Below are 11,075 nucleotides of genomic sequence, written 5' to 3'. Positions count from 1 at the left end.
AAACACTCATTAGATACAATGAGTATTTGTCATAATCAAAACCGGGCGTGACCTATAAGGTCAACAAAGCGAAGTTCACATCCATCACACCCAAGGATGAAGGATTTGTCACTTTTGGAGATAATGTTAAGGAAGGATCACAGGTGTAGGTAAAGTTGGTAATGATTCGTCATTAATTATTGATGATGTTTTGCTGGTTGAGGGTTTAAAGCACAACTTATTGAGTATAAGTTAACTGTGTGATAAAGGTTACAAAGTGTCTTTTGAACATGACAAATGCATAGTAGAACAAAAAGCTGATAATAAGATATTGTTCACTACTAAGCGTCATGAAAATGTTTATACCACCAGCTTTGATAAATTAACATCACAAAGTGTGACATGCTTCTTTACTATGAATGAAATAAGTTGGATTTGGCATAGGAGACTAGGACACACAAATTTGAACTTAATATCTAAACTAGTTAAGAGAGACTTAGTTAAAGGATTGCCTAAAACAAAATTCGTCAAAGATAAAATTTGTGAGGCTTGTCAACTAGGAGAACAAGTAAGAACAAGCTTTAAGAAGAAGAAAGAAATATCCACTACGAGGCCACTCCAAATGCTACACTTAGACTTATTTGGACCAAACCCAACAAGAGTTTAGGAGAAAAATCATATGCATTTGTCATAGTTGATATTTTTCAAGATTTACATGGGTATTATTCTTAGGTCACAAAGATGAAGTGTGTGAACAATTTATAAACCTATGCACGAAAGTTCAAAATGAAAAGGGATATACTATCACAAAAATTCGAAGTGGTAGGGGTAGAGAATTTAAAAATCAAGGCATGGAACACTACTGTAATTCATTAGGAATTGCCCATAACTTTCTGGCCCCTAGAACACCACAACAAAATGGTGTAGTTGAGAGGAAGAATAGGTCTATACAAGAAATGGCCAGAACTATGCTTAATGAACATAAATTACCTAAGTATTTTTGGGCTGAGGCAGTGAATACCGCCTACTATGTTTTAAATAGAGTATTGATTAGACCATCTCTTAATAAGACCCCATACGAGTTTTGGAATGACCATAGACCAAACATATCATATTTTCATGTCTTTGGCTATAAATGTTTTGTGCTTAGGGACAATGAGCATCTAGGAAAGTTTGATGTGAAATCTGATAAAGGTATCTTCGTAGGGTATGCGTTAGATAGTAAAACCTATCGAATATATAACAAATGAACATTGACAATTATAGAATCTATTCATGTTGTGTTCAATGAGTCAAATCCCTTCTCCAAAAGAGCTGATGAAGACGAAGTTGAGATAAACAAGGAACTTGAGAAACTATCCATGGAAAATGATTCAGAATAGAAAAATGAAATTAAGGAACCATCCATTGAAACTAATCAAATTGAAAATGAGGTTAATGAACCACCTAGAGAATGGAAGTACATTAAGAATTATCCCATTGATCAAATAATAGGTGAACCATTACATGGAGTAGCCACTCGATCCTCTCTTAGGAATATGATTAGTCATTTTGAATTTCTATCTCAAGAAGAACCTAAGAATCTGAGTGAAGCAATAGAGGATGAATCATGGGTGTTGTCCATGCAAGAAGAGTTAAATCAATTTGAGAGAAACAAAGTATGAACGTTAGTTCCTAGACCTAAGGATAAGTCAATTATTGGAACAAAATGGATATATAAGAATAATAAGGATGAACATGGGATAGTTGTAAGAAATAAGGCTAGACTAGTAGCTCATGGATATAACTAGGAAGAAGGTATAGATTTTAAAGAAACCTTTGCACCTGTAGCTAGAATGGAAGCCATTCGAATGCTTTTAGCATATGTAGCTTTTAAGGATTTCAAGCTACATCAAATGGATGTCAAAAGTGCATTTTTAAATGAGATAAGTGAAGAAGTGTAGGTAGAAAAACCCCCAGGCTTTGAAAACCATAAGAATCCAAATCACGTTATAGACTAACAAAAGCCTTGTACTATTTAAAGCAAGCTCCTAGAGCTTGGTATGAAAGGCTAAGAAGATTTCTACTAGAGAAAGGATTTATCAAAGGAAAGATAGATACAACTTTATTCATAAAGACTAAGAAAGATGACATTCTCCTAGTTCAAGTATATGTAGATGACATCATATTTGGAGCCACAAATAAAGAATTGTGTAATGAATTTGCCAATACTATACAAAACGAATTTGAGATAAGCATGATGGGTGAACTAAATTTCTTCCTAGGACTTCAGATCAAACAAGCAAAACATGGAATATTCATAAATTAATCGAAGTATATTAGAGATCTACTCAAAAAGTTTAATATGGAAGATGGAAAAATATTAGGTACACCTATTAGCGTTTCATTGAAATTAGACAAAGATGAACAAGGTATACCGATAGATGTCAAGCTTTATCGTGGAATGATAGGTAGCTTACTTTATCTGACTGTCAGCAGACTCATTGACATAATGTTTAGCGTATGTTTGTGCACAAGATTTTAGTCTGCACCAAAAGAGTCACTTTTTGTAGCTGTCAAAACGAAAACTTAGATACCTAATAGGAATCGTGGAAATTAGATTATGGTATCCTAAGTACACATCTTTTAAGATTATCAGCTATTCAAATGCTGATTTTGCGGGTAACAAAGTGGATAGGAAGAGCACTAGTGGTACCTGTCATTTCTTAAAACATTCCTTAGTCTTTTGGTTTACCAAGAAACAAAATTCAGTAGCTCTTTCCACAGCTGAGGCTGAATACATAACGGTAGGTAGTCGTTGTACTCAAACGCTATACATGAAGCAAGAACTAAAGGATTTTGGATTAAACTATGAAACAATCCCCATAAGATGTGATAATACGAGTGCAATAAACATCTCAAAGAATCCTATATTACACTCACGAACTAAACATATAGAGATAAGACATCTTTCTTTGTGATCACATGCAAAAAGGAGATGTGACACTTGAGTTTGTATGCACAGATGAACAATGGGCAAATATATTCATGAAACCACTTGCAGAGGATAGGTTTATCCAAATTAGGCGAGAATTAGGCCCGATGAATAGTCGAGAGGTTGCCTAAAATTACATTAGATAACATAATTCAAGGGTAGCAACATCGCATAACATTCACAATTTGTTAAAACTCTCATGGTTAGCTAATTTATTCAACATTTGGTATCACATACATCATCATTTGGTATTCTCACATAACCTTTGCAATTTGGCACACTGTGTATGTTCACAATGTAATTTACATTCCACAACCACATATTTATGCATTAGCAAGGGGGATGGTTGATGTAAAAAGGGGAGCAGTTTTTTTTAGTTGAACAAGTTTAAAACCTTAAGATTTCAAATGGAAGAAGAACATAAGGTTATGTACACTCACGCACTATTTTTTATACACCTTTTTGTTGATGTCAAAAGGGGGAGAACATTAAGGAGCAAAAATTGTAAGGAGCAAAAATTTGTTGGCAAAACTAATTGTGTAACGGAGAAGAATAGCAAAAATTGTTGACAACACTAGTTGTGTAACGGGGGAGAAATATCATATCATAGGAGAAATCAGGCTAAACTACGTGTGTATGAACATGAGCATATTTTTTTTGGAATCAAGCTAAACAACATGTGTATGAACAAGAATATATTGTATTTGGCATGCGCATATTTCACACTGAATATTTGATACATTAATTGAGGGGAAGCCTTGTTAGGAATAACCCATTTTATTATATATTTTTGCTCGAGTATTTCTCATCATCAAAAAAGGGGGAGATTGTTGACTCTATGAGTCCAATCTTGTTTTGATAATGACAAATCCCTTGGTATTTGATCTGTGCATTGAGATTGTGAACAAGAACTATATATATAGCATGCACAGAAAGATAACAAGTCATGGAAGCCATAAAGAATAAAGCATACACAACTTGGCAGATCCATGGAACTCAAAGAGTACAAGAATTAAGATGCAAGCACCAAGTTCAAGAACGTCATGGGAATGGGTATTTAGAACTTATGTATTTACATTTTCATATGATCTAATTTGAGGCTCAACATATACCCTAGAATGACTTTAGGACTCATGCATCTCATGAATATCATTAGGGGACATTCATGGACTTAAAATATTTTAAAAACCTTGGAAAATATTTTTATAACAAAATTTTAAATTAGAAATAAAAATTCAGGAAATGGCCACTTCAGTAGCCTGAACTCAACCTCAGTCACCTGAAGAATTTCTTCAGAAGCCTGAAGATTAAGTTCAGTCGCCTGAAGAATTAATGGTGAAACATCGGTCGCCTGAACTTGTGACTTCAATTGCCTGAAGTTGTCAAATCAAGAGCCTAAACTCTACTTTAGTTGCATGACCCTGTATTCAGGTTGATTTTTTTAAAGCACTAAGGAACTTCAGTCACTTGAGCTTCGACCTCAGCGGCCTGAACTTGCCGAAAAACTTAAAAATTTAATTTTTATTAAGAGAACTCGCGAGATATTTTTTAATCCAACGGTCAAGATTGATTCTAAGGGTTAGTTACCTATATATTGAACATCTAAACCCTAGAGCATTAGCTAAGACAAACGAGAAAAGAAGAGAAAATCTTATTGAAAAGAGAATTGAGAAACCTGAATGTCTTGATATACGATTGGCTGCACTTCAACTTACAATCATCAAGCTTGGGAAAATCAACTCAGATAATCAAAGGGAATCTATTCACACATCTAGATTTCAACTTGGTATTGAGGTTTGGTAAATCCGGTTAGTGTTTTTCAAGAGTCTCTCACATCATCATCTGTTATTGAATATCGTTAGAGAGTTTGATCTTGAGTGTTCCTAACCATATAGAGATTTTTCTTGACAAGTGTGTTACTTGAGAAAGTTTATTTTGCCATTGATATACATATATATTTTTTAACTACTCATTTCGAAATCTATTGTTAAAATAGGCTGAGTGATAGAGAGTGAGTATACTTTATATATATTATTTAGATATTCTCTCTACTTCATAAAGGGTTTTATCATTGGTTAAATAGATTTGATTCAAGTGTGTGTCCTGTTAAAGGATCTATATTTTAGATATTAAAACACTTGATTAAATATCCTTGGTATTTATAAATATACATTTTATTGAGGGATATTTTTTGAAAAAACAATATATTAAGTTTGTGATCTTTGAAAATCATATTATATATATATATATATATATATATATATATAGATATAGATATAGATATATAGATATACATATGTATGTATGTATTGGCTTATTACAAAGATCATTGTGTCATTAAATATCTGAAAGAAAGTTGTTGATTTTGATCGATTCAATATCTAAGACAAAGCTTTTGAATAAGTTCACATTAGATATATTTGTGCATTTTTACAAAGTGAACTAGAACCCTAATATTCTCCAAAGCGTTTACTTGGGAATTTTGGTTAGAAGGGAAATTGCGTATTGAAGCATAATCATTCATAAACGATTGTATCGTTTCATACATTCTGAACTTTAAGTTTTATCATATGATTATGTATTAGGAATTTGAATTGTACTCACGAGCTTTATTAGAAGCAACTTTGAGTGTTTTACAAATTTAACTGTATTCACGGTTAGGGTTGTGAACCAAGTGTGAGGAGAGAGTTGTATCTCTTGTAAGCAGCAGAGTAGGAGGAAGTTGTACCTATTGTAAGTAGAGGATTGTAAGGGAAGCTCCGTCCCAATTTAAGGAGTAGAGATTATAGTGGAATCCTTGAGTGGGTTGCTCAAGGCAAGGACGTAGGCCGAGTTGGCTGAACCTCGTAAAACCTATGTTTGTATTCTCTCTTTCCTTATCTTTTTAATTTCCACAACGCACATCACTACTTCCATTGCGTGTATGCTTGTTAAATAATCTCACACGAACTTGATAAGTAATTTGTTGAATTTAGACATAAGGACTAAGTAGTGAATAAGTTTCAAAGAATTTTTAAAATACCTAATTCACCCCCCCCCCTCTTGGGATTACACCTAAAATCAACATGATATTAATTTGATGCATGCAAATTCATATGTCATGGACATGTTATATCTTGCATTAGATTCTGATATTTTTGTTGAGTTTGTGACATGTCAGACTACAAAAGAAATCTGGGATGAATTAGAAAAGAAATATGAAGAATCCCAAGAGAAGGAGATCATAACTCCTCCAAATGCTCCAAGCTCAAATGATCAGAAGGAGGTAAATCATGTGCTAGAAATCAACAAGGAGGTATATGATTCTCACTCCAGCTCGTTTGATGATTATTGTGAGGAATGTTGTGATGTATCATATACCGAATCATCTGTTGATAATATTATTAATGATGCATGCGATGATTCTCGTGGAAAATATTGCAATATATTGTATGTTGAATCATTTGTCAAACCTTGTGATAATTCTGAAAATGATTCATGCGATGTTTATTGTGAAAAATCAAATAGTTCATGTGATGTTTTGGCTGAAAATTCATGCACTAATTCATATGAAAACTCTTGTGTTGAATTTTGTGATGAATCATGTGCTAATTTGATAAATAAAAGCATGTCATTCTACAAAGAACTAGAAAAGGTTTTACTTAAAATGCACAAGCTTTTAGTTTGGATGTATAAGTAGAAAACAATCATGAAGAAAGAAAATAAAAGGGTGGCAACACAATTAGATGATCTAAAAGATTATCATGCCACATTAGAAAAGAAAAATATTGAGAAAATATTGAAAATTGTCTGCTTAGATGAAAAAATAGATGATTATTCTAAAGTTGCTCTCAAAATTTAAAATAAAAAGAATAACCATAATAAACCCTTCAAAGTTAAGAATAGAAATGTTTTCAAAAAGGGTTCACTCTGTAAATCCCATCGTCATAAATTTTTCCATGCCACGTCTAGTAAAAATTGGGTATGCAAGCACAATCTTTCACATTTATTCAAAACTTGCTTGCACCATAGAATGAAAGGGCATGTCAGTTTTAATTGTCTATTTAGAAGTGCCCGAGGCCTGGACAAAGAAATGATATGGATGATCATGAAATCAAACCCCGTAGGTCCTAAGGAAAAAGGGATTTAAATTTGTTGGCCTAACAATGCTTAAAATCTTGTTATCTTATTTTGATGCTAACAAACAAGTGGAATTTAACGTATTTGTGTAAGTAATGTTATCTCAGGGCTCATATAAGAGAAAGTAAGGTCAAAGTGCTCACAAGGATCAAATGAACTTTAAAAGAGTCAAAGCATGGATTTAAAGATGATATTTTAAAACTTAAAGAAAATGAGGACATGGATGATAAGCCAAAGAAAAGTTAGAAGTCAAAAGAGCACGAGAAAAGAAAAGAGAAAAAGCTCAAAGAAAGACAAAGCATGAAGACTCAAGAACCTAGAATGTGAAAATTCTTAGAAGTCTTTATGTAAGTACCAAAAAAAGGTTTTTCCAAATACTATCATTTTTTCTATATCCGCATTGAGGTGAATATTTCTCTATCAAAACCCCCTTATTTTAAAACATATTCAACATGAAAGTTGTATGATTTTCTCTTAACTTTCTTTTGACACCAATAACACCTAATTTGGAGTTGTATAGGAAATGTTATGAGTAACATATTGAAATAGGGTTGAAGTTGTTAGCCAACTGAACACTGTTCACGGCGGAACATCAAAAGAATGAATCGGACACTTTGGTAGTCTGACCCTTAACCTCGGTCATCTGAAGAATATCTTCAGTTGACTGAAGATTAAGTTCAGTCATCTAAAGATTTTGCTGAAAGTTTTTTAAAGAGGCAGAACCACCCTAGACGATTGAACTCGAAAGTTCAGACGTCTGAACACTGTTAACGGGCAAAAATTTTCCAAATTTTATTTTTCAAATACTAGTTGCTTTGGCTCCAATCTTTCTAAAAACTTGGAAAATACTTCAAGTAAACTTGGGCAACAAGAAAACCCTTTTGAATGCCTATAAATACATGGTTTTGCAAATCAAAATACACCTTGAATTGAAAATTTCATTTGAGAAACTGAAAGCACTCTTGTTCTTACAAAGTTCTCTTGTTCACTCATTGAAAATCTCTTTTGCTGAGATATTCTAAAGTGCTGATCCTTTCTCCTCTAAATTCCTACAGCTATTCCTCATCTAAGAAGCATATTGGTGAATTCCACACTTGAGCTTCATTCTATTTCATATTGATATTTCTATATTGAAGTATATAGTACTGAAATTATACTAACTTGCTCTTTGTGAGAGTATATTTGTATGCAAATTATATCTTGTTTCTTGTAGTTCTTTGACGTTCCAAGGATTGTTTGGATCATTGGTTAAGCAAGGGGATATTGCTTAGAGAGGCGGGCTCTAGCCTATTGAAGGAGTGTGTAAAGGTTTGTTCCGCCCGGTAAAGGAACAGGTTTAAAAAATCCTTTGGTGGTTTGCCAAAGGCGAGGACATAGGCTGGGTATAAGCCGAACCACGTAAAAATCTTGTCTCACTCTCTCTTTCTTTTATTCTCTTTTATTTCAGTACATATATAATTGCGTGGATATTTTAAATATTTGAATTATATACGCTACATGAATTAGATATTAAAAAAACTTAAAGCTTAATTTGCTTTTGGGATTGCGGAAACCGAAAGGGAGTACGTTAGTTGATCAATCTTTTGCGAAAACTGTATAGTAGTACGTCGATTGATTCAACACCCCAAGACTCTTTAACTTAAAGTTTATTTAAGGTCTAAGTATTTGGAAAGAGTGATTGGATGTTTTATTGAATATCAAATTAAGAGACAAATTTCATATATATAGGGCTTGATTCAAATTGATATGTCCAGGGCTCACAACAAAAGTCATATTGTGATTGAATGGTTTAAAAGTTTGATATTTAGTGGATTGTGTTTGTATTCCAAAAGGTGTTGAATCTTGCAAATCTAAATAGTGCTGAAGTTAAACTTGTACTTGGCCAATCGCTTGGTTGTTTGCTTTCAAATTGTGGTTGATTGATTACTTGAAAGATTGAATAGTTGTGTGGTTGTGGATTAAATAAAGGAACAAAGTTATTGTGTGATTGGTAAATTAAACAAACAAGTGTAAAATTGATTGATCAAGAAAAAGTCCTTATAGGAATTAAAAGAAAGTTTTAAAATCCAATTCACCCCCCCCGGCTCTTGGGACTATACCTTAGTTTTCAAAATTAATATTACTTTATTATTAAATGTTTCCTTAGATCCTAGGCTTAGGTTTAGGGGGTTGTGATGACTGTAGGCTTGGGAAGTGGTTGTTGCTTAAAATGAAAATCTTAGTATACGCACTCACCTATCTTGTTATACTAAGAATCTTTATCCACTTCCAAATGGTCATGGCATCTATGCTTGGTATTTAATTCAAAATACTTAACCCATGCTAACATGAAAATCACAAGTTTAAGCATGCTGTTGTCCATTGCACAGAAATGAGCTTTTGGGATCCATCCTATTCTATATATCTTTAACCCTAATCTCATTAGTCAAAACCTGGTCATCACTCTAGGTATAAGTAATGATGATAAATTCCATATCTATCTTGTGCTAATAATAAGACATCCCTCTCACAATCAAAATTAGAGGCATTTACTAGGGAATTCGTATTTTATTGTTAAATCAAATTATTCCCTTTCAGTTTAATATTTAAATTCTCTAATCTTTATTCACCTATCCCCTTCATAGGAAATCCTTACCAAACCATGATCATATTCGGTAAGGTTTCTCCTATCTACTTGTATCCTTGCTTTAGATGGTAATTATATTTATAGGATACTTTCCATTCTCCGAAAAGCATTGTTCAAGAAAATTCAAATACTCATAAATGCTTTTTGCCTAAGTGGTTGGACCTATCCACTTCCATGAAAATATCTTGAAACATGTCCACCTATATTGAATACTCTTTCGAAATTAACATAAATTATAATCCTTAAGAATATTTAATCTACTTCACACACATAGCTCTCAAAACGTTAAGTCATATCCTTTGAAATAAGTTGAATGACTAATATGATCGCCTAGGTCTCAATCTAGATGAATCTATAAAATTCAAGTAAACCTATGCTTGTGCAATTTTAAGTCGAAAGCCATTCTAGCTTAGGCCTCTCTCACGTATTAAATTCATAAGAAAAAGAGGCAAACATAGGCTTAGTACACTTAAAAAAAGAATCATTATGAACTTTTGGTCCAATAAGCCTAAAGTATTCATGCCAAGTCTAAATTCATTGAAAATCTTAATAACCTTGGCTAAAGAAAATAGATAATTAAGAAAATGCTTAAATTGAATAAGTACATAACTCAAGGGGAGCATTTCTCTTCATGAATATATATACATTAAATGCTCTCATGATTTTTGTCTTTTATGCCCATATGCCTTCATATGAAAAGTACTGAATTCCTACTATTCATTATGTGTTAAATGAGTATGTCTTCTAATGGATAGTTTATCTTTTGTATCATTTATTGATTATACAACTAGATTGCATGCTTGTGTTGAAAGCCTCCTGCATGGCGGATGCAGTTGATGAGAATTGCATGCTGGTAGTAGATATAGGTTCTTGTGTGCCTTGAACTGAAATATAAATTGCTTGATTGAACCTATTAGGTACAGGTTTTATAGGAAAATGTCTGGTTTACAGACGGCAAGCTTCCAAAATTTCGACAAGAATTTTTCCAAAATAAAACCTTGTGCTAAAGATGATTATGATAAAATTAATATTAAAACATTTTTGAAAGGATGAGTGAAACCAAATAGATAATTAAACTTCATCCTAGAATAATCATCAATCGTTTAGAAAGGCTCAGATCCATCCCTATAGGAAGCGCATAAATGATTCATATGCATCACTTTCGTCTATTGACTTATTAAGGCTCTTATGAAATCCCTAAACATTATATCCTACGTTTGAAGTTTTATGGTTTGATATGGAATGTTCTTGGGTCATGAACATTATTGCATGCCTTAATATATATCTTTTGATGCATCCATGGTCTATAGGGACAACTATACTAATTAAGTGATAATATGTAATTGTCAAACACTCAGTATAGTTGATTTTAAAGAT

Source organism: Malania oleifera, chromosome 7 (genome assembly GCF_029873635.1).
Source record: "Malania oleifera isolate guangnan ecotype guangnan chromosome 7, ASM2987363v1, whole genome shotgun sequence".
NCBI classification, from domain to species: Eukaryota; Viridiplantae; Streptophyta; class Magnoliopsida; order Santalales; family Ximeniaceae; genus Malania; species Malania oleifera.
Note: the sequence above shows the minus strand (reverse complement) of the source record.